Source organism: Engystomops pustulosus, chromosome 1 (genome assembly GCF_040894005.1).
Source record: "Engystomops pustulosus chromosome 1, aEngPut4.maternal, whole genome shotgun sequence".
Taxonomy (NCBI): Eukaryota; Metazoa; Chordata; class Amphibia; order Anura; family Leptodactylidae; genus Engystomops; species Engystomops pustulosus.
In genome coordinates, this window is record NC_092411.1 from 284,063,285 (window position 1) to 284,084,981 (window position 21,697).

The following is a 21,697-nucleotide window of genomic DNA, read 5'->3' on the forward strand; positions in this document are numbered from 1 at the left end:
TAAATATAAATAAACTGTAAAAATCATAAACATGTTAGGTATCCCCCCGTCCCAAAATGTCTGATTTATCAAAATATAATAAAGTTTATTTCCGCCGTTTAAACCAGTAACGGAAAATAGCACCCAAAGTTGAAAATGCTAAATATAAAAAATTCTATAAAAAGTAATCAAAGGCGGGGGGCGGAGCCTGACCGCGCTGCATGGCAGACGTTCATTGCTGAGCTCCCGCTACACAGGTTAAGCTCCATTGAAATACAGCGACCCACCTCAGCCAAAATGGTCCGTACGGAGAGAGAATACACGGGAGACCCCCAGGGTACACCGAAAACAAGGAAAAATGCAGGAGGATTAGAGAAATACCTCCGAAAGAAGCACGCTACCCCGCCGGTCAAGAAAGGCAAGATGGCGCCGGAGCCCGTGCAGGAGTCTGACATGGCGGATGACTCGGATCTGGACAGTGTCGCAGGGCAGGAGGAACAGGAACACTCAGACTCCGCACCGCCGTCCAGAGACTTCCTCAAAAAACTCCTATCACAAGCAATCACCCCGGTAATGAAGCAGCTTACCGCCATACACGTCGAGGTGAAATCCATCGGTTACCGGGTTGAGCAGCTAGAGGAACGGCAGAACGCGGTGATTGAACACAGCGAGGCTATGGCGCACGTGAACGGAGTGCAAGCAGACGCCATTAACAACGCTTTACTTCTGATAGAAGATCAAGAGAATCGCAGTAGACGATGTAACATCAGAATAAAAGGTCTTTCAAAAGAAATGACAGCAGAAATGCTTCGCTCCAAGGTACTTTCTATTTTTTCTCTACTATTACCTGCCGATAAGGCTAAAGAAATAGCCATTGAGAGGGTACACCGCTCACTAAGACCCCCTCCAAAAATGGATGAGCCCCCAAGGGATATAGTATGTGGCCTACTAAGCTACCAAGACACAGAAGCCATCTTAAAGGCGTCTAGAGCAAAAGCTGATTGGGACTTTGAAGGTTCCACAATTACCATCTTTCAAGATATAGCTCCGTCTACACTCTATAAGAGAAGATTATTACGCCCTCTTACAGATCACCTGAGACAAAAGAAAATTCTCTTCAAATGGCTATACCCGTTTGGGATTACCTTCTCTGCAGAAGGCAAGAGATGCACCATTAAACATCCAAGGGACTTAGCAAGAGCCTGGTTAATCCTGGATATTGAACCATTGAATATCACCTCATGGCTTCCTATCAAAGAACAACACTTGGAATTACCAACCCTTCCCAAGGTCAGCCAATGGGCAACTTCGGGGAAAGCCAAATTCCCAAAGGCCAAGAAGAAGAATAGTATGGACACTTGATGTAATGAGCCTAAAAACAGATAAGAGATGCCCCAAGGGTAATGTATGGAGAACGTTATGCAATATTGCAGAGTTGACCAAGTTATGGCTGGATTGCATAGTGTAATTTAGTTAACTATTCTTAATTTCAATAAGTAATTTTCTTGAATTTTTCTGTATAACAGTGTGGGTCCTAAACGAGACATTTTTGAATACATGGGAGCAAACCTGTGTGCTCCGATCAGGACATGCTCTTAACACCTGAGCAATTTTTCCGCTCCTATCCTCCGGAAAACCACCTGAGGCATGGTCGCAGCATAAAAGCGTTTAACATATGCTCTTACTCTGAAGTAATGCTGTGCCCAGGCAACGGGAGATGGAAAACGCACTTCAAGGAGGCGTGGCCACAAGTGGCCATAAGAGTTATTGTTTGTTGTATGTATGTTCTAATAAGTATAAGTTACTGTATTACTGGTTCACAATGTGATGAAAGTACCCAATACGAGAAAACCCTAACAGGTTACCCAATGCATATAAGCAGTATTCACTACAAACCTAACTACACACATGGCTAGTTTAAAATGCGCTACCTACAATGTCAGAGGCCTTAACACCCCCCAAAAACGCTCACAACTCTTCACTTTACTCAAAAGAGACAAAATTGACGTATGTTTCCTACAAGAAACACACTTTAGGATAGGCAAGATACCACTCATACCTAAGAAAAGATTCAGCCAATGTTTCCACAATGCTCATTCACAAGCTTCAAGAGGAGTTTCTATATGGCTATCACCAAAAGTACCTTTTACACACGAAAGGACATGGAGGGATGAAGAGGGTAGAATTTTACTGGTAGTAGGAAAGATAGTTAATACTGCAGTCACCTTAGTTTCTTTGTACGCCCCAAACAAAGGACAAGTGAAATGGATAAAGGAAGCTGTGCAAAAAATAAACACTTACGCAAATGGGGTGAGAATTGTAGGAGGAGACATTAACTTGGCATTAAACCCTATCTTAGACTGTTCTATAGGGAAATCCTCTCATCCCAGGAAAGCATTGGGTACAGTCAACAGAACCCTGAGAAGCAATGGCCTGGTAGACTCATGGAGAACACTACATCCAACAGTGAAAGACTTCACACATTACTCAGCCACGCACCGCAGGTACCAGAGGTTAGACTATTTCTTCATTACAGAATCTCATATAAATATGCTCAAAAAGGTGACCATAGGTCCATCGACTATATCAGACCACAACCCTGTCATTATGGAAATTTGCCTCAAAAACCTTCCGATTAAAGAATGGACGTGGAGGTTGAATGAAACACTTATGGATAGGAGAGAAGATGTAGCCTGGATAGAAAACGAGATGGAACAGTTCTTCGCGAGAAACGTTCCTAGGGACACTTCGGTGACTTATAACTGGGAGTCCCATAAAATGGCAATCAGGGGGGAATTCATAGCGCTGGGGGTAAGAACTAAGAAAAAGAGAAACAATATCATAAACGAACTGTTAGAGAAAATAGCAAAATTAGAGGCTGTTACTAAACACTCAACAGCAATCAAGCGCCAAGAAGAATTAGCAGATTTAAGGAAAAAACTCCTAGATAACTTGAATATCACACATGCCAAAAATTACCAAAACTTTAAATATAAATTTTATGCCCACGGGGATAAAGGTAACAGATTAATGGCACATCTTATAAAAGGGGAAAGAGAAGCAAATTTTATAAACCACATCAAGACACCAGAGGGCAAGACGGCGAGTACCATATCAGAAATAGCAGAGGCCTTCCATCATTTTTATAGCACATTGTATAACATAGATGACAAGCATGGGGGAGATACAGACCAACAAATGAGATAAATGAAAGATTTTCTATCTGAACTAGACCTACCAAAACTCTCTGAAGAGGAAGGGGCAGGACTTCTAAAAGCGGTTACAGAAGAGGAGTTGGCGGACATGTTATCCACACTCCCCCTAGGTAAGAGCCCTGGTCCAGATGGACTAACAGTAAGCTATTATAAAAATTTCGCTAAACACTTACTACCACATATGGTGAAATGGTGCAATGCCCTTTTAGCAGGAGAAAAACCACCCCCGCAAGCTCTTTCAGCCACCACAGTGGTTTTACCCAAGCCTGGAAAGAACCCTGACTGCTGTGGGAATTTCCGTCCAATCTCTCTACTTAATGTAGACTTAAAGATTTGGGCAAAACTTCTGGTTACAAGGACATACCTACCCAAATTAATTGACAAAGAACAAACGGGGTTCGTGCTAGGGAGAGAAGGGAATCACAACTCCATAAGAGTCATACAGGCAATAGGCACCGCAAGAGAGCGCAATATCCCACTAGTCCTTCTCGGCACTGATGCCGAGAAGGCCTTCGATAGAATAAAATGGAAATATATGGAGGCATCATTAGAACAGATGGGATTCCCGCTAGCGTTCATTCAGGCTATAATGACTCTATATGCAAAACCAAGTGCCAGAATCAGGATTAACGGAACCTTATCGAGAGCTTTTCAAATCAAAAATGGTACTCGACAAGGCTGTCCACTTTCACCCTCTCTCTTTATCCTCACTATGGAAAGCCTATTACAAGCCTTTAGAAAACATCCAAATATAGATGGATTAACCATAGGGGGAAGAACACACCTCAACGCTGCATTTGCAGATGACCTTTCACTCATGATCACAAACCCCGCACAGGTCTTCAAACACATTGTGACACTCTTAGAGAAATTTGGGAAGTTGTCAAATTTCAAAATTAATTATAACAAATCAGAGGCAATGAATGTGTCGTCCCCCCAACATGTGGTAAAATTTCTGGAAAACTCTACCCCTTTTAAGTGGCAAAAACACTCACTGACATACTTAGGAATACAAGTAACAGCTAATACAAATTATCTTTTTAGAGAAAATTATGTCAAAGTCCTGAATAAGGTCAACACGCAATTATCATCCATGACACTTCCTTACATATCATGGATGGGGAGAAAAAACTTATTAAAAACCTTTATAGTGCCAAAATTCTTATATCTCCTCCAGATGGTCCCTATAGTAATACCTAATGGCTTTTTCCGCAGAGTCAAAGCACTTTTCATATCATTCTTATGGAATGGAAAAAAAGCAAGACTAGCATATGATAAGCTTAAGAGTCTTAAAATCCATGGGGGAATGGGGCTACCGGACATACTCACCTACTATAGAGCCATAAATCTTAAAAGATGGGTTCAGCTGTTAAACCCTTCATGCTCGCACCTAGGATGTGAGCTGGAATTAGCCTCACTAAACCACACCTCCATAGCAAAATTATGGTTAATAGATACTCCTGAACCATGTCATAACCCACTCACTAAGGGAGTAATACAAGTATTACAGTCAGTAAAAAACTCACACACTCTTCTTGGTAATCCCCCTCCACTAATGCCATGCCAATGGATACCGACTTACCTCAAGCCATTAAAATCATCTCACTCAGATGTGTGGAACCACTTAGGTGACCTAAACATGAAACAATTTCATAAAATGAGGACAGCTGAATTAATACATTTAAGTGACACACAATTAATCACGGCTAACTTCTTACACGTGGAAGAACTTAAATTCACGCACTCTGAACTTCTTAAAAAACATAAGATCATTCAGGACCCAACATGGCTAGAGAAATGGCTCCTAATCGACAAAATACCAAAGGGGGCAATCTCAATATTCTATAAGTTCCTTATAACTGAAAAAAGTGGAGTTACACCGAGCTATTTGAAAAAATGGGAAGAAGATTTAGGAATGATATTCTCACCCACACAAATTAGGGAAATACACAAAAACTCACATGGCTTCTCCAAATGCATCCGTATACAAGAGAACTCATACAAAACCATGACCAGGTGGTATAACACCCCAGCGGCATTGAAAAGGAAAGGGCTAGCAAACAATGATAAATGCTGGAGATGTAATAGAACTGGGGCTACATTGGGACACATAATGTGGACATGTGATAAAATTAAAAATTATTGGCAGCAAGTAGAGAGAACAATCTCCATCGTTACCAAGAAACCAATTACACTTACCACTGCCACAGTACTCTTATGGCTCTCAAACAAAACGTGAAAGCCCAAGAAGGGAGACTTATGCACATTGTTAGTCCAGGCAGCGAAAACAACAATTCCATTGAGATGGCTACACCCTGACCCACCCACAATGGCAGACTGGTTAGATAAGGTTGACCACATACACAGAATGGAAGAACTTGCTAGCTGGGAAAAGAGACAACATGAGCAACACACAACCCTATGGGCGCCATGGATAAAGTTCCGCAACCTACCATGACAATGGTAGTCCACACGTGGACCATCCATGTGTGGACAAAATTACAGAAAAGAGGGAGGAAGAGCAAGAAAGGGAGTGAAGTAACATACTACCTTTAGGTAGGTGAGGAGGGGTAATAACATTATTATTAAATAAGATCTCTGAGGCTGGGAGAACGTAGGTCCTTAACAGAAGGAATGAACATGCCATTACATATTTATATATAACGTAGTAGCAATAATAGCTGAGCAGAAAGAATTAGGGTCCAGGAGTACTAACATGTCTATATTGTGAACCTTCACATTTCTATTAATAATTATAATAATTTACAACTTGTTAATACACTTTACCAGAGATTGTAACTGCATATTTGTTTGTGTTACGGTTGATATATCTTGTCTTGCCACTGATATGTTAATATGAGTGACTGTAATATAGACTGCATTATTGGCATCTTGTTATTACTTTGTTAAAAAACTTAATAAAAACAATTTAAACAAAAAAAAAAGTAATCAAAGGCCATACAGTCCATACAATAGTAGCATTGAAAACATCAAAACCTCAAAAGTTGCATAAAATAAAATACCGCCAGGAGAGCAGGACGCATGATTCCAAAGCTCCTGATCTGAAATGCAAATCTCTTAACATCTTAGTGCCACAGACACAAACCCAGGCCCTAACCCACCTGTAGTGGACCAGCAGCACCTCTGGATTTCATCTGCAGCTGTTTTCCGGAGAATCCGGAGACTCGGTACAGTTGTGACCTATAGGCCTGAAAATCTGTGGCCCTGATTTTTGTCCCGCTCCTGGGGACGTGCCTCCCTGCCTTTCCTACACTCCTTCCAATACCTGGACATCGGCTAGCAGCCACCCATCCCCCTCCCGGCTGTCCTCCAATTCCATCCAGTCACAATTCCGGCCACTAGGCCAGAAAAGCCGAGACCTCAATTTCCGGCCTGCCCCCAGTGGCGCGCCTTTACAACCACCTGAGACTTACCCAAATGCCCAAAAATCGGCGTTACAGCCACCTGATCCCCCCCACCTCTAGCTACCCTCAGTTACACTCCAACCCCACTTGGCAGAAATTTTGGCCACCAGGCCCGAAAAGCCAGGGCCTAAAGTAATCAGCCAAGCCGGAAACACCCCAGCCCTGCTCATACCTGACTCACGTGTTTTTCAGTTACTAAAAAAGGCTCATTGTGACATCATTATACTCCAGGATCTCACTTTAAGCCCGAAAGTATACCCTACCTCCCAACAACATGTTAATCCCATATTAATCCCATCCTCGAAAAGCAAAGGTCATAAAAAAAACCCCTCCTGTTCAAACCATCTGCCTAGATAACTGACCCTGAAGTGAGATTCCTATATCTGAAAGGCTACATAACTCACACACTAGTGACCATCACAGGCATCTATGCACCAAACTCACAGCAGATTGACTGGCTACCCGAAACCCTAGGGAAATTACACCACTTCAAGGAAGGTATCTGCATTATTGGAGTTGACTTTCATTGCTGCCTAGAACCTGCACCAGATTCCTACTCTAACAAAAACAGATTTCCCCTCAGGAAACTCAAATCTCTGCACAAAATTCTTCAAGACCTATCCCTCAGAGATGCCTGGTGCACCATTCACCCATCAGATAAGGAATACACCTTCTTCTCCATACCTCACAAATCATATCAGGGACTGGACTATATCTTCCTTTCCGCCCGCCATATACCATTGATCTCAACCTCCAACATAGCATAACAGTCTCAGACCACACAGCAGTTCATCTAATTTTTTTCCTCCCCACTCTCCCCAAATGGAAGCTCAATGAAACACTTTTAGCCCCAGAACCATACAAACAAAGAATTGCGGAAAGGATTAGACAATTTGGGGAATTTCACAGCAAGACTCATACCCCCATCCCTACCAAATGGGAAACCCACAAGCAAATGATAAGGGGAGGGTTCATGTCACTGAAAGCATACGTTAAAAAACTGAGGAACAAACAACACAATGAAATATTCCAGCAGATACTAGATCTTGAACATGAACCTAGAACAACACATTCACTGAGACCTTTTCCAAGTTGACTATAGCTAGAGAAAACCTGAAACAACTTCTGAATCAATATGCAGCAAGAGCCTATCTCTATACCCAACACAAAGGGGCTCATTTACTAAGGGTCCTGCGGCCGCACTTTGTTCAGATATTAAGTTTCACTCTTTTACCATCAACACTTCTCACAACTATATCCAGGACTTCTCCTGTACATCTCTTATAATATATAATAATAATAATCTTTATTTATATAGTGCCATCATATTTCGTAGCACTTTACTACTCAGATGGGACAGATAGAAACTAAATAAGACATTACAGAGTAGAAACAGTCGTATGGAACAATAGGAGTGAGGGTCCTGCTGACAAGAGCTTACAGTCTATAAGCATAAGGGGTGATACAAAGGTGTAATGGCTTGTATAATGGTGCAGCCATTCTTTCAAAGGGAAACAGAAACAATATTTTTATAAAAAAGATGCTGTTGCTTGAACCAGCCATCAGCTGCCATCTTATATACAAAGTCCAAAGGTCAATGAGACTGCAGAAAAACCTAAACTCTGGAACTCTCTACCAAAATTTGCCAGACTGTCTCCCACCTTCAAATCCTTCAAACACAACCTGAAAAAACACGTTTTGTAGAGCAAAAGAAATCGCCCAATAAGTAAACTGCTCTGCTCCATCATCTTGTGTCTCCATTAGAGATGAGCGAGCACTAAAATGCTCGGGTACTCGTTATTCGAGACGAACTTTTCCCGATGCTCGAGTGCTCGTTTCGAGTAACGAGCCCCATTGAAGTCAATGGGAGACTCGAGCATTTTTCAAGGGGACCAAGGCTCTGCACAGGGAAGCTTGGCCAAACTCCTGGGAACCTCAGAAAAGGATGGAAACACCACGGAAATGGACAGGAAACAGCAGGGGCAGCATGCATGGATGCCTCTGAGGCTGCTTAATCGCACCATTATGCCAAAATTATGGGCAACAGCATGGCCATGACAGAGTGACCGAATGAGGCTAGATAGCATCTAAAACATCCAATAATTGACCCTGACACTATAGGGGATGGCATGCAGAGGCAGCGGCAGCGGCAGCAGCGGCAGGCTAGAGAGTGTCATGGCAACATACCCTAAATGGACTCAGGCTTCAAACCAATGGGAACCAAAGGAACCAAAGGAACCAAAGGAGGTGAGCAAGAAGCGCTCAAATAATATCGGTACATGATAAAAGTTTGCCAGTATATTTTGTGGATTACACAGCAGGGTGGCGACAAAGTTAACATGGAAGCCATGAAAACAATCCAAAATTCTGCCTGACACAGCTCGTTTGATAAGGGGACCATGTATGGAGGCAGTGAACTAGTAGTAGATTAAAGGTGCTGCAGTTAAAACTATGTTAGTTGGACCTTGGTATGGAGCTGGCGCTCCGCTGCCAGGCAAGCTTTCGCCAATCCAAGCCCCTGTCTCTAGGCTACTCCCCAAACAGCACTTCTAAGAACCTTTTGTATAAGATCAAGTGTAGTAGCGTTCTTATAAGTTTGGGATATGGCGGGTGAGGGGAATGTAAACAGATGCGCAAGAAGCGCTGAAATAATATCCGTAAATGATAAAAGTTTGCCAGTATATTTTGTGGATTACACAGCAGGGTGGCGACAAAGTTAACAAGTTTGATGTGGAATGCCCTGTAATAGCTCTTGGGCGGTGTGCCTTTTATCGCCTAGGCTCAGCAGTTTGAGCACCGCCTGCTGTCGCTTAGCGACGGCACTGCTGCTGTGCCTAGAGCTACCGACTGATGGCGCCATGCCCACGGATGGTAATTCGGAGGAGGAGGTGGAGGAGGGGTGGGAGGAGGAAGAGGTATAGTAGGCCTTTTTTAGACCTGGACCGAGGTAGGCCCCGCAATCCTCTGCGTCGGCAGTATATGACCAGCCCCAGGGTCAGACTCGGTCCCAGCCTGCACCAAGTTAAGTGTAGTAGCGTTCTTATAAGTTTGGGATATGGCGGGTGAAGGGAATGTAAACAGATGCGCAAGAAGCGCATGATGCGCATGGAGCTGGCGCTCCGCTGCCAGGCGAGCTTTCGCCAATCCAAGCCCCTGTCTCTAGGCTACTCCCCAAACAGCACTCCTAAGAACCTTTTGTATAAGATCAAGTGTAGTAGCGTTCTTATAAGTTTGGGATATGGCGGGTGAGGGGAATGTAAACAGATGCGCAAGAAGCGCATGATGCGCATGGAGCTGGCGCTCCGCTGCCAGGCGAGCTTTCGCCAATCCAAGCCCCTGTCTCTAGGCCACTCCCCAAACAGCACTTCTAAGAACCTTTTGTATAAGATCAAGTGTAGTAGCGTTCTTATAAGTTTGGGATATGGCGGGTGAGGGGAATGTAAACAGATGCGCAAGAAGCGCATGATGCGCATGGAGCTGGCGCTCCGCTGCCAGGCGAGCTTTCGCCAATCCAAGCCCCTGTCTCTAGGCTACTCCCCAAACAGCACTTCTAAGAACCTTTTGTATAAGATCAAGTGTAGTAGCCTTCTTATAAGTTTAGGATATGGCGGGTGAGGGGAATGTAAACAGATGCGCAAGAAGCGCTGAAATAATATCCGTAAATGGTAAAAGTTTGCCAGTGTATTTTGTGGATAACACAGCAGGGTGGCGACAAGGTTAACAACTTTGATGTGGAATCCATGAAAACAACCCAAATTTCGGCCTGACACACCTCGTTTGATAAAGGGACGATGTATGGAGGCAGCTATATAAACGACTTTTGGAGGTAGCAATGGAGACAACGTGTGGAGGCTGCTATGGAGACAATTCAATTTGGATAGTGCCTGTATGTGGCAGTCCAAAAAAGTTTTCAAACCAGAGGAGCAGGTAGGTGGCCCTCCAGAAAAATGGAATAGATTGAGTGCCTGTATGTGGCAGTCCAAAAAAGTTTTCAAACCAGAGGAGCAGGTAGGTGGCCCTCCAGAAAAATGGAATAGATTGAGTGCCTGTATGTGGCAGTCCAAAAAAGTTTTCAAACCAGAGGAGCAGGTAGGTGGCCCTCCAGAAAAATGGAATAGATTGAGTGCCTGTATGTGGCAGTCCAAAAAAGTTTTCAAACCAGAGGAGCAGGTAGGTGGCCCTCCAGAAAAATGGAATAGATTGAGTGCCTGTATGTGGCAGTCCAAAAAAGTTTTCAAACCAGAGGAGCAGGTAGGTGGCCCTCCAGAAAAATGGAATAGATTGAGTGCCTGTATGTGGCAGTCCAAAAAAGTTTTCAAACCAGAGGAGCAGGTAGGTGGCCCTCCAGAAAAATGGAATAGATTGAGTGCCTGTATGTGGCAGTCCAAAAAAGTTTTCAAACCAGAGGAGCAGGTAGGTGGCCCTCCAGAAAAATGGAATAGATTGAGTGCCTGTATGTGGCAGTCCAAAAAAGTTTTCAAACCAGAGGAGCAGGTAGGTGGCCCTCCAGAAAAATGGAATAGATTGAGTGCCTGTATGTGGCAGTCCAAAAAAGTTTTCAAACCAGAGGAGCAGGTAGGTGGTCCTCCAGAAAAATTGAATAGATTGAGTGCCTGTATGTGGCACTCCCAAAAATTGTTGAAAACAGAGGACCGGGTCGGTGGCCCTCCAGAAAAATTACATGCATAAAGTACTATAGCTAGAGCCAGTGGGCCCTGTCAAAAAATAGCCAGTTTCCTCTGCTTTACTGTACAAAGAGGAGGAGAAGGAGGAAAATGAGGAGGAGGAGGAGTGGATAAATTATTCAGGTTGAGCTTCCTTCACCTGGTGGAGATTGGAAATTATGAGAAATCCAGGCTTTATTCATTTTGATAAGCGTCAGCCTGTCAGCGCTGTCAGTCGACAGGCGTGTACGCTTATCGGTGATGATGCCACCAGCTGCACTGAAAACCCGCTCGGACAAGACGCTAGCGGCAGGGCAGGCAAGAACCTCCAAGGCGTACAGCGCCAGTTCGTGCCACATGTCCAGCTTTGAAACCCAGTAGTTGTAGGGAGCTGTGTGATCATTTAGGACGATGGTATGGTCAGCTACGTACTCCCTCACCATCTTTCTGTAAAGATCAGCCCTACTCTGCCGAGACTGGGGACAGGTGACAGTGTCTTGCTGGGGTGACATAAAGCTGGCAAAAGCCTTGTAAAGCGTACCCTTGCCAGTGCTGGACAAGCTGCCTGCTCGCCTACTCTCCCTCGCTACTTGTCCCGCAGAACTACGCACTCTGCCGCTAGCGCTGTCAGAAGGGAAATACTGTTTCAGCTTGTGCACCAGGGCCTGCTGGTATTCATGCATTCTCACACTCCTTTCCTCTCCAGGGATGAGAGTGGAAAGATTTTGCTTGTACCGTGGGTCCAGGAGAGTGAACACCCAGTAATCGGTGCTGGAATAAATTCTTTGAACGCGAGGGTCACGGGATAGGCAGCCTAGCATGAAATCTGCCATATGCGCCAGAGTCCCAACTCTCAAGAATTCACTCCCCTCACTGGCCTGACTGTCCATCTCCTCCTCCTCCAACTCCTCCAACTCCTCTTCTTCTGCCCATACACGCTGAACAGTGAAGGTCTGAGCAATGGTCCCCTCTTGTGTCTCGCCAACATTCTCCTCCTCTTCCTCCTCATCCTCCTCCACCTCCTCCGATATGCGCTGAGAAACAGACCTAAGGGTGCTTTGGCTATCAACAAGGGAATCTTCTTCCCCCGTCTCTTGTGAGGAGCGCAAAGCTTCCGACTTCATGCTGACCAGAGAGTTTTTCAACAGGCCAAGCAGCGGGATGGTGAGGCTGATGATGGCGGCATCGCCACTGACCATCTGTGTTGACTCCTCAAAGTTACTCAGCACCTGACAGATATCAGACATCCACGTCCACTCCTCATTGTAGACTTGAGGAAGCTGACTGACCTGACTACCAGTTCTGGTGGAAGTTGACATCTGGCAGTCTACAATCGCTCGGCGCTGCTGGTAAACTCTGGATAACATGGTCAGTGTTGAATTCCACCTCGTGGGCACGTCGCACAACAGTCGGTGAGCGGGCAGTTGGAGGCGGCGCTGCGCTGCCCTGAGAGTGGCAGCATCTGTGCTGGACTTCCTGAAATGCGCACAGATGCGGCGCACCTTCGTGAGCAAATCAGACAGATTGGGGTATGTCTTGAGGAAACGCTGAACTATCAGATTTAACACATGGGCCAGGCATGGCACATGTGTCAGTCTGCCGAGTTGCAGAGCCGCCACCAGGTTACGGCCGTTGTCACACACAACCATGCCTGGCTTCAGGTTCAGCGGTGCCAGCCACAGATCAGTCTGCGCCGTGATGCCCTGTAATAGTTCTTGGGCGGTGTGCCTTTTATCGCCTAGGCTCAGCAGTTTGAGCACCGCCTGCTGTCGCTTAGCGACGGCACTGCTGCTGTGCCTAGAGCTAGCGACTGATGGCGCCATGCCCACGGATGGTCGTTCGGAGGAGGAGGTGGAGGAGGGGTGGGAGGAGGAGGAGGCATAGTAGGCCTGAAACACCTGGACCGAGGTAGGCCCCGCAATCCTCGGCGTCGGCAGTATATGACCAGCCGCAGGGTCAGACTCGGTCCCAGCCTCCACCAAGTTAACCCAATGTGCCGTCAGCGATATATAGTGGCCCTGCCCGGCAGCACTCGTCCACGTGTCCGTGGTCAGGTGGACCTTGTCAGAAACGGCGTTGGTCAGGGCACGGATTATGTTGTCTGACACGTGCTGGTGCAGGGCTGGGACGGCACATCGGGAAAAGTAGTGGCGGCTGGGGACCGAATACCGAGGGGCGGCCGCCGCCATGAGGCTGCGAAAGGCCTCGGTCTCTACTAGCCTATAGGGCAGCATCTCCAGGCTTAGCAATCTTGAGATGTGCACATTAAGGGCTTGGGCGTGCGGGTGGGTTGCACTATATTTGCGTTTCCGCTCCAGCGTCTGGGGTATGGAGAGCTGAACGCTGGTGGATGCTGTGGAGGATCGTGGAGGCGACGATGGGGTTTTTGTGGCAGGGTCCTGGGCAGGGGGCTGACTATCAGCTGACACAGGGGAAGGAGCAGTGGTGTGCACGGCCGGAGGTGAACGCGCTTGTTGCCACTGAGTGGGGTGTTTAGCATTCATATGCCTGCGCATACTGGTGGTAGTTAAGCTATTAGTGGTGGAACCCCTGCTGATCCTGGTTTGGCAAATTTGGCACACCACAGTCCGTCGGTCATCCGGTGTTTCCTTAAAGAACCTCCAGACTTCTGAAAATCTAGCCCTCGCCGCAGGAGCCCTCGCCACGGGAGCTTCACTAGTTGACACATTTGGCGCTGATGCACCAGCTCTGGCCCTGCCTCTCCGTCTGGCCCCACCACTGCCTCTTCCAACCTGTTCTGGTCGAGGACTCTCCTCCGTCTCAGAAGCACTGTGTTCACCCGGCCTCTCAACCCAGCTTGGGTCTGTCACCTCATCATCCTCCGATCCCTCAGTCTGCTCCCCCCTCGGACTTCCTGCCCTGACAACAACTTCCCCACTGTCTGACAACCGTGTCTCATCATCGTCGGACACCTCTTTACACACTTCTTCCACTACGTCAAGAAGGTCATCATCACCCACAGACTGCGACTGGTGGAAAACCTGGGCATCGGAAAATTGCTCAGCAGCAGCAGGACAAGTGGTTTGTGACTGTGGGAAGGGTCCAGAAAACAGTTCCTCAGAGTATGCCGGTTCAAATGGCAAATTTTGCTGGGAGGGGGCAGACTGGGGGGGAGGAGGCTGAGGTGCAGGAGCTGGAGGAGTGCCGATTTCGGTGACATGGGTGGACTGCGTGGAAGACTGACTGGTGGACAAATTGCTCGAAGCATTGTCGGCAATCCACGACATCACCTGTTCGCACTGTTCTGGCCTCAACAGTGCTCTACCACGAGTCCCAGTAACTTCAGACATGAACCTAGGGAGTGTAGCTCTGCGGCGTTCCCCTGCTCCTTCATCATCAGCAGGTGGTGTCTTACCCCGCCCAGGACCACGGCCTCTGACCCCTGCAGTAGTTGGACGCCCACGTCCCCGCCCTCGTCCTCTACCCCTAGCCCTCGGGTTAAACATTTTGAAAATGAGAGTTATAACTTTAATTTTTTTTTTAACGTTTTTTTGTTTTTGTTTTTTTTTATTTGTGTGTTTTTTAGTTTTTAAAACCAAACGATGCTATCCTATTGCTATGGCTATTTTCTAGCCAAGTATAAAAGCACACTGCTATGCCAGATGAGATGACGCTGAGTTATGAAAAAAATAAACGTAAAATAAAAAAGGAAATGGCAGACTGTGCCTAATTGAAATCCAACCCCGGGCCCTAATAAATTTTCCCACTTCGGTCTTTGCGATGGATATGTGCGTCACTAAGCGCAAAACACAGTGGTCGCAAGTCTCACTCCAAATTGCTCACAATTTGCTAGTAGATGCACTGCAACAACTACAGCCACCAGCAGATCAACCAGAAATCAAATATATGTAACGCTATTGTAGACGTAAGTAAGCCTTTTGGATTCTCCTATGGCTATTTTCTAGCCAAGTATGAAAGCACACTACTATGCCAGATGAGATGACGCTGAGTTATGAAAAAAATAAACGTAAAATAAAAAAGGAAATGGCAGACTGTGCCTAATTGAAATACAACCCCGGGCCCTAATAAATTTTCCCACTTCGGTCTTTGCGATGGATATGTGCGTCACTAAGCGCAAAACACAGTGGTCGCAAGTCTCACTCCAAATTGCTCACAATTTGCTAGTAGATGCACTGCAACAACTACAGCCACCAGCAGATCAACCAGAAATCAAATATATGTAACGCTATTGTAGACGTAAGTAAGCCTTTTGGATTCTCCTATGGCTATTTTCTAGCCAAGTATGAAAGCACACTACTATGCCAGATGAGATGACGCTGAGTTATGAAAAAAATAAACGTAAAATAAAAAAGGAAATGGCAGACTGTGCCTAATTGAAATCCAACCCCGGGCCCTAATAAATTTTCCCACTTCGGTCTTTGCGATGGATATGTGCGTCACTAAGCGCAAAACACAGTGGTCGCAAGTCTCACTCCAAATTGCTCACAATTTGCTAGTAGATGCACTGCAACAACTACAGCCACCAGCAGATCAACCAGAAATCAAATATATGTAACGCTATTGTAGACGTAAGTAAGCCTTTTGGATTCTCCTATGGCTATTTTCTAGCCAAGTATGAAAGCACACTACTATGCCAGATGAGATGACGCTGAGTTATGAAAAAAATAAACGTAAAATAAAAAAGGAAATGGCAGACTGTGCCTAATTGAAATACAACCCCGGGCCCTAATAAATTTTCCCACTTCGGTCTTTGCGATGGATATGTGCGTCACTAAGCGCAAAACACAGTGGTCGCAAGTCTCACTCCAAATTGCTCACAATTTGCTAGTAGATGCACTGCAACAACTACAGCCACCAGCAGATCAACCAGAAATCAAATATATGTAACGCTATTGTAGACGTAAGTAAGCCTTTTGGATTCTCCTATGGCTATTTTCTAGCCAAGTATGAAAGCACACTACTATGCCAGATGAGATGACGCTGAGTTATGAAAAAAATAAACGTAAAATAAAAAAGGAAATGGCAGACTGTGCCTAATTGAAATACAACCCCGGGCCCTAATAAATTTTCCCACTTCGGTCTTTGCGATGGATATGTGCGTCACTAAGCGCAAAACACAGTGGTCGCAAGTCTCACTCCAAATTGCTCACAATTTGCTAGTAGATGCACTGCAACAACTACAGCCACCAGCAGATCAACCAGAAATCAAATATATGTAACGCTATTGTAGACGTAAGTAAGCCTTTTGGATTCTCCTATGGCTATTTTCTAGCCAAGTATGAAAGCACACTACTATGCCAGATGAGATGACGCTGAGTTATGAAAAAAATAAACGTAAAATAAAAAAGGAAATGGCAGACTGTGCCTAATTGAAATACAACCCCGGGCCCTAATAAATTTTCCCACTTCGGTCTTTGCGATGGATATGTGCGTCACTAAGCGCAAAACACAGTGGTCGCAAGTCTCACTCCAAATTGCTCACAATTTGCTAGTAGATGCACTGCAACAACTACAGCCACCAGCAGATCAACCAGAAATCAAATATATGTAACGCTATTGTAGACGTAAGTAAGCCTTTTGGATTCTCCTATGGCTATTTTCTAGCCAAGTATGAAAGCACACTACTATGCCAGATGAGATGACGCTGAGTTATGAAAAAAATAAACGTAAAATAAAAAATGAAATGGCAGACTGTGCCTAATTGAAATACAACCCCGGGCCCTAATAAATTTTCCCACTTCGGTCTTTGCGATGGATATGTGCGTCACTAAAACACAGTGGTCGCAAGTCTGACTCCAAATTGCTCACAATTTACTAGTAGATGCACTGCAACAACTACAGCCACCAGCAGATTAACCAGAAATCAAATATATATAACGCTACTGTAGGCGTAATTAAGCCGTTTGTATTCTCCTATGGCTATTATCTAGCCAAGTATTACAGCACACTACTATGCCAGATGAGATGACACTGAGTTATTAAAACAATAAACGTAAAATAAAAAGAAACTGGCAGACTGTGCCTAATTCTACTCAAACCCCTAATAAATTTTCCCACTTTGGTGTTTGAGGTGGATATGTGTGTCACTAAGAGCTAAACACAACGGTAGCAAGTCCCCCTGCAAATTCCTCACAATATGGTACTAGCTGCAAATAAAAAAAAAAAAAAATTATAACGTTATTGTAGCCCTAAGAAGGGCTGTTGGGTTCTTTTAGAATCACTCCTGCCTAACAGTAAGCTAATAGAACACCCTAACGCTTTCCCTGACCAGCAGCAGCTCTCTCCCTAGCGGCATCCAGACAGAGAATGATCCGAGCAGCGCGGGCAGCGGCTAGTCTATCCCAGGGTCACCTGATCTGGCCAGCCAACCACTGCTATCTACGTGTAAGGGTACCACGTCATGCTGGGTGGAGTGCAGAGTCTCCTGGCTTGTGATTGGCTCTGTTTCTGGCCGCCAAAAAGCAAAACGGCGGGAGCTGCCATTTTCTCGAGCGGGCGAAATACTCGTCCGAGCAACGAGCAGTTACGAGTACGCTAATGCTCGATCGAGCATCAAGCTCGGACGAGTATGTTCGCTCATCTCTAGTCTCCATCTATCCTCCAATATAGATTGTGAGCCCTCACAAGCAGGGTCCTCCTCCCACTTGTTTCCTGAACATTGCAGTCTTGTTCTTGTGCTTGAAAATGTTCTTGTCTCAATGTAAATTCCTTAATGCTTGTTCAGCACCAGGAATTAATGCTCTATAATTAATAGTTAATAATTAATGGTCATTACCGAAAAGTTCCATTCTGGTCTTATTTGACCACTTGACTGTTTCCCATACCTCCTCTGTAATGGAGCAACGAATGACCATTCTACATACTTTTTAGTTCACCCTCTGTGCCTTTCCATCTACTGCACATGCCCAAACCATTCTAGGGGCATCAGTAGGTTCCCGATTAACAGGCCTTACTATTGTATGCATGGGTGACATATTGCATTGGTCAGGTCCTCTCATGATTGGCTTGCTCTGGCAGCAACATCTGTGCTGTAGTGTCACTCCAACTCTGTTCTTCCCCATTCCTATCGGGCTACATAGATACCATTGGCATTATAGAAGCAGCTGCATAGGCTTGGTAATATGGACCATATGCTCCTGTTAGAGCCTATGCCTTGAGGTATCCTTATTATAATCTTTAGTAGAAAAGTTATATATAAGGGAGGGAATATAGGTCATATGACATGAGGAGGTCAGAAGAACCTATAGTCATGGCACATAGCATGTTTACTTTCCAACATATAATAACATAATCAGTGTTACATAAAATAACACAATAGAATAACATATCAATAAAAGAGTCAAAACAAAAGTGGTGATGGGTTTCTTATGATTTCTTTCTTATGATCTGAGCATGAACACAAATGTGGGGTTCTGGACTCTCAGTAATCGGGCAGTGCCACTACTTTTTTCTTCTATCTTATATTTCCAGGTAAAAAATACAACTTTATATTGCAACACTCATCAGACCATATTAGTGACAATAGAATTGGGGGAATTTTATATGGCAGTCATAATACCTTCTTCTACAAGTGCACAAAGTGCCAGATCTACTAGGAAGCTCCGACCTCTAAGTAAATCTGTAATGGTCCTTTAATGTATCTGTAATAGACTTTTCAGCTATAGGCAGGCACCTGCACTCCCATTTCCAAAGCGGCGTGCAAGATGGAAAACCAAAAAATGGTGGAGATGGTGCTGAATACGTTTTCTCCACCAAAAAATATGACCTGCCCTGTAACTTGCATGATAAAGCTTCTATGTATGGAATTACAACGTTAGTTCCCCAAAAATGTCTTTATGTGGAAATTTAAACTTCATAAAAAAAGAGCAAGTATCTATTCAAATGCAAAAGCAGATTTTGAAATAATTCTACAGAACCACCGTCACACAGATTCCAATCAGCAGCCTCCTGGATACAAACAAAATGGGGACAAATACTCTTCTAGTTCTCCTACTGGTCATGTACAGCCCCAAACGAAAATCTTAAAGAAAATTGATGCACCCGGCACAAGAGGACTATAAAATCCCGGGCACATTCTCCGGCACATTGTCCATTGTTGTATAAATGATAATGTGGTCAAGGTTCTCCAATAATAATATATACATTGGGGAAACTCAACAAAAACTGCAGGGCAGGATGAAGTCACACTGATAAACCATAGACAAGAAGATGGAGACACCTGTGGAAAAACATTTCTCTGGAGCAGATCACAATATGAAAGATTTAGAGGTCAGAATGCTGAAAGGTGACATCAAGAATGAGAGAGGAAAACCTGGGAATACAAGCTGATGATGACCTTCCAGTCCCTGACACAAGGACTCGGTATTACATGTGGGTCTGTCTCCCGTTACATGGACACTTCATACCCCACAAGAGACTAACTCCAGACCCTGCAATTCTAAGCCACCCCACATTATCCTTCATTGTGTAACAAAATCTTCAATCTGGCTTATATTAATGATGTGTCCCCACATACTAATTGTCTTGGTGTAATGTCTCTTATATGTTGTGTTTTTCTCTCAAAGCTTCAAATGTAACCTGCCTGATGAAGAGCCTGTATGTCCTGAATTCCTGAAAATAGGAATTTTTTTTGGTTAACCAAGGGAGCTTTAAGGAGCATTTTTCTCTACACAAAAGTATTTGACATCACAAAATAATTTCTAATCCATAGTTTTTGGTACTTACTGTACGCAGAACATTCTTAAGAAAATGTCTCCTTTATATCTATAAGATTGTACCCATGAATGTACAGTGAAGATCCCTCCGATGATAATGTCTCCATCCTGAGAATATTTGTACTCAAATGTATAATCCTTCATGGTGAGATGACATCCAGCTGCTGAGGTCTGTGACTGTGCGGAGCTAAGAGTCAGATACAAGAGAAATAACCAGCAGAGTTTCCATAAAAGATGAGATTTACTGTAACAGCACATCAGGTAATAAGTAAAGAGTCTCCTCTGTGACCCCAGACACATGACAGACACAGATCTCTGATGAGAAGATCAGGACTGCACTGACACTGACTGGAGGAGCTTTATATCTTGTTCTAGGTTTTGTTTTAGATCTGTAAAATGTATTTAAAGTAAAAACATAAATGTGAGCAGTCACAGGTGTAAGGAAAATATTAGAACTGTAAGGGAGAAAAATAAAAAATAGAATTCAGATACTGTATTTTCTGAACACACAGTTACATGTCTCTCCTGACTGACGATGCACATTGGCAACTCTCTTTGCCTTCTATAGGTTGTACTGGCACCTACAAGCACATATAGTATCTATACTACCGGGCCAATCTCTTTCTCTCACTGGTTAAATAGGGCACTTTCCCCCATGGTGTGATGCCTGCATCAGTTTTAAAACTTTATTCATTTTTTGCTAATTACCTTCTGAGGCTACTCGGGGCATGGAGAAGACTTTGTGAGCCCCAGGGTTAGGGTTTACCACTCACGAGCTTCAGAAGAATCTTGTAAAATGCCAGTTAACCCCATTTACTGAGATTTGGAGCACAGCCAAAAGAAGCATAGTTGAAGCAGATACCCAATCACATGAATGAGAAATGAATGAAAGAATAGGAGTTAGTCAGGTGAAGGCTTTTAGCAGGGACAATTCGCAGAATCACAAAGGGACAAAACAGAGTTACCTATCTGGGCATTGGGTTTGGCTGGTCCTTGCAATGCAGATTGCAACCCCCCACATTTCTTTGGGCAGAGAAAGGTCAAGCAGAGAGATGGCCGCTTGAGATACCCCCCATTATTTATCTCCTGAAAAAGCTACAAAAGCCACCTAACCAGACCATAAATGGGGAAATACGGCAACCCTGTCACTATGGAGCAGAGAGCTACCTTTCACTCTGGATCTTAGCAACAAGACCTGAATAAAGTCTTAAAAAGAAAACTCACCGTGCCACCGAACAGGCCATACAAGATGGTACAGACTCTGCATGAGCTGATGAGAAACAGCAGGGGAATTGGGCCAGGAGAGCAGGGATGAGTACTACGTGTGTGTGTGTGGGGGGGGGGGGAGCGCTATTGTCCCAGTCTCTCGCAGCTTTATTGAGAAGACTCGTTAGCGAAAGAGCTTGCACACATCAAGATGAACATCTGCTTTGAGTGGAGGAACTAGAACTTGAGTTCAGGCAAGCAGTATGCCACAATATTTAGAGCCACATAGCGTAGCTCAATGCAGCATTATTATGGGTAGAGGATTAGGAGAACCAAAGCTGCAGGAAAAATGTGCGACTGCGGATCTTCGCAGAAGACCTCCGAAATACAGCCACGGACATATTTGCTGACATTCTTGGCCCATAGCGTGCTAAGCAGATCCATATAGATCCAAAACCACGGCCAACATGGCTAGGGCGGCCTAGTACATGACGTTGATCATGGGGCTTGGT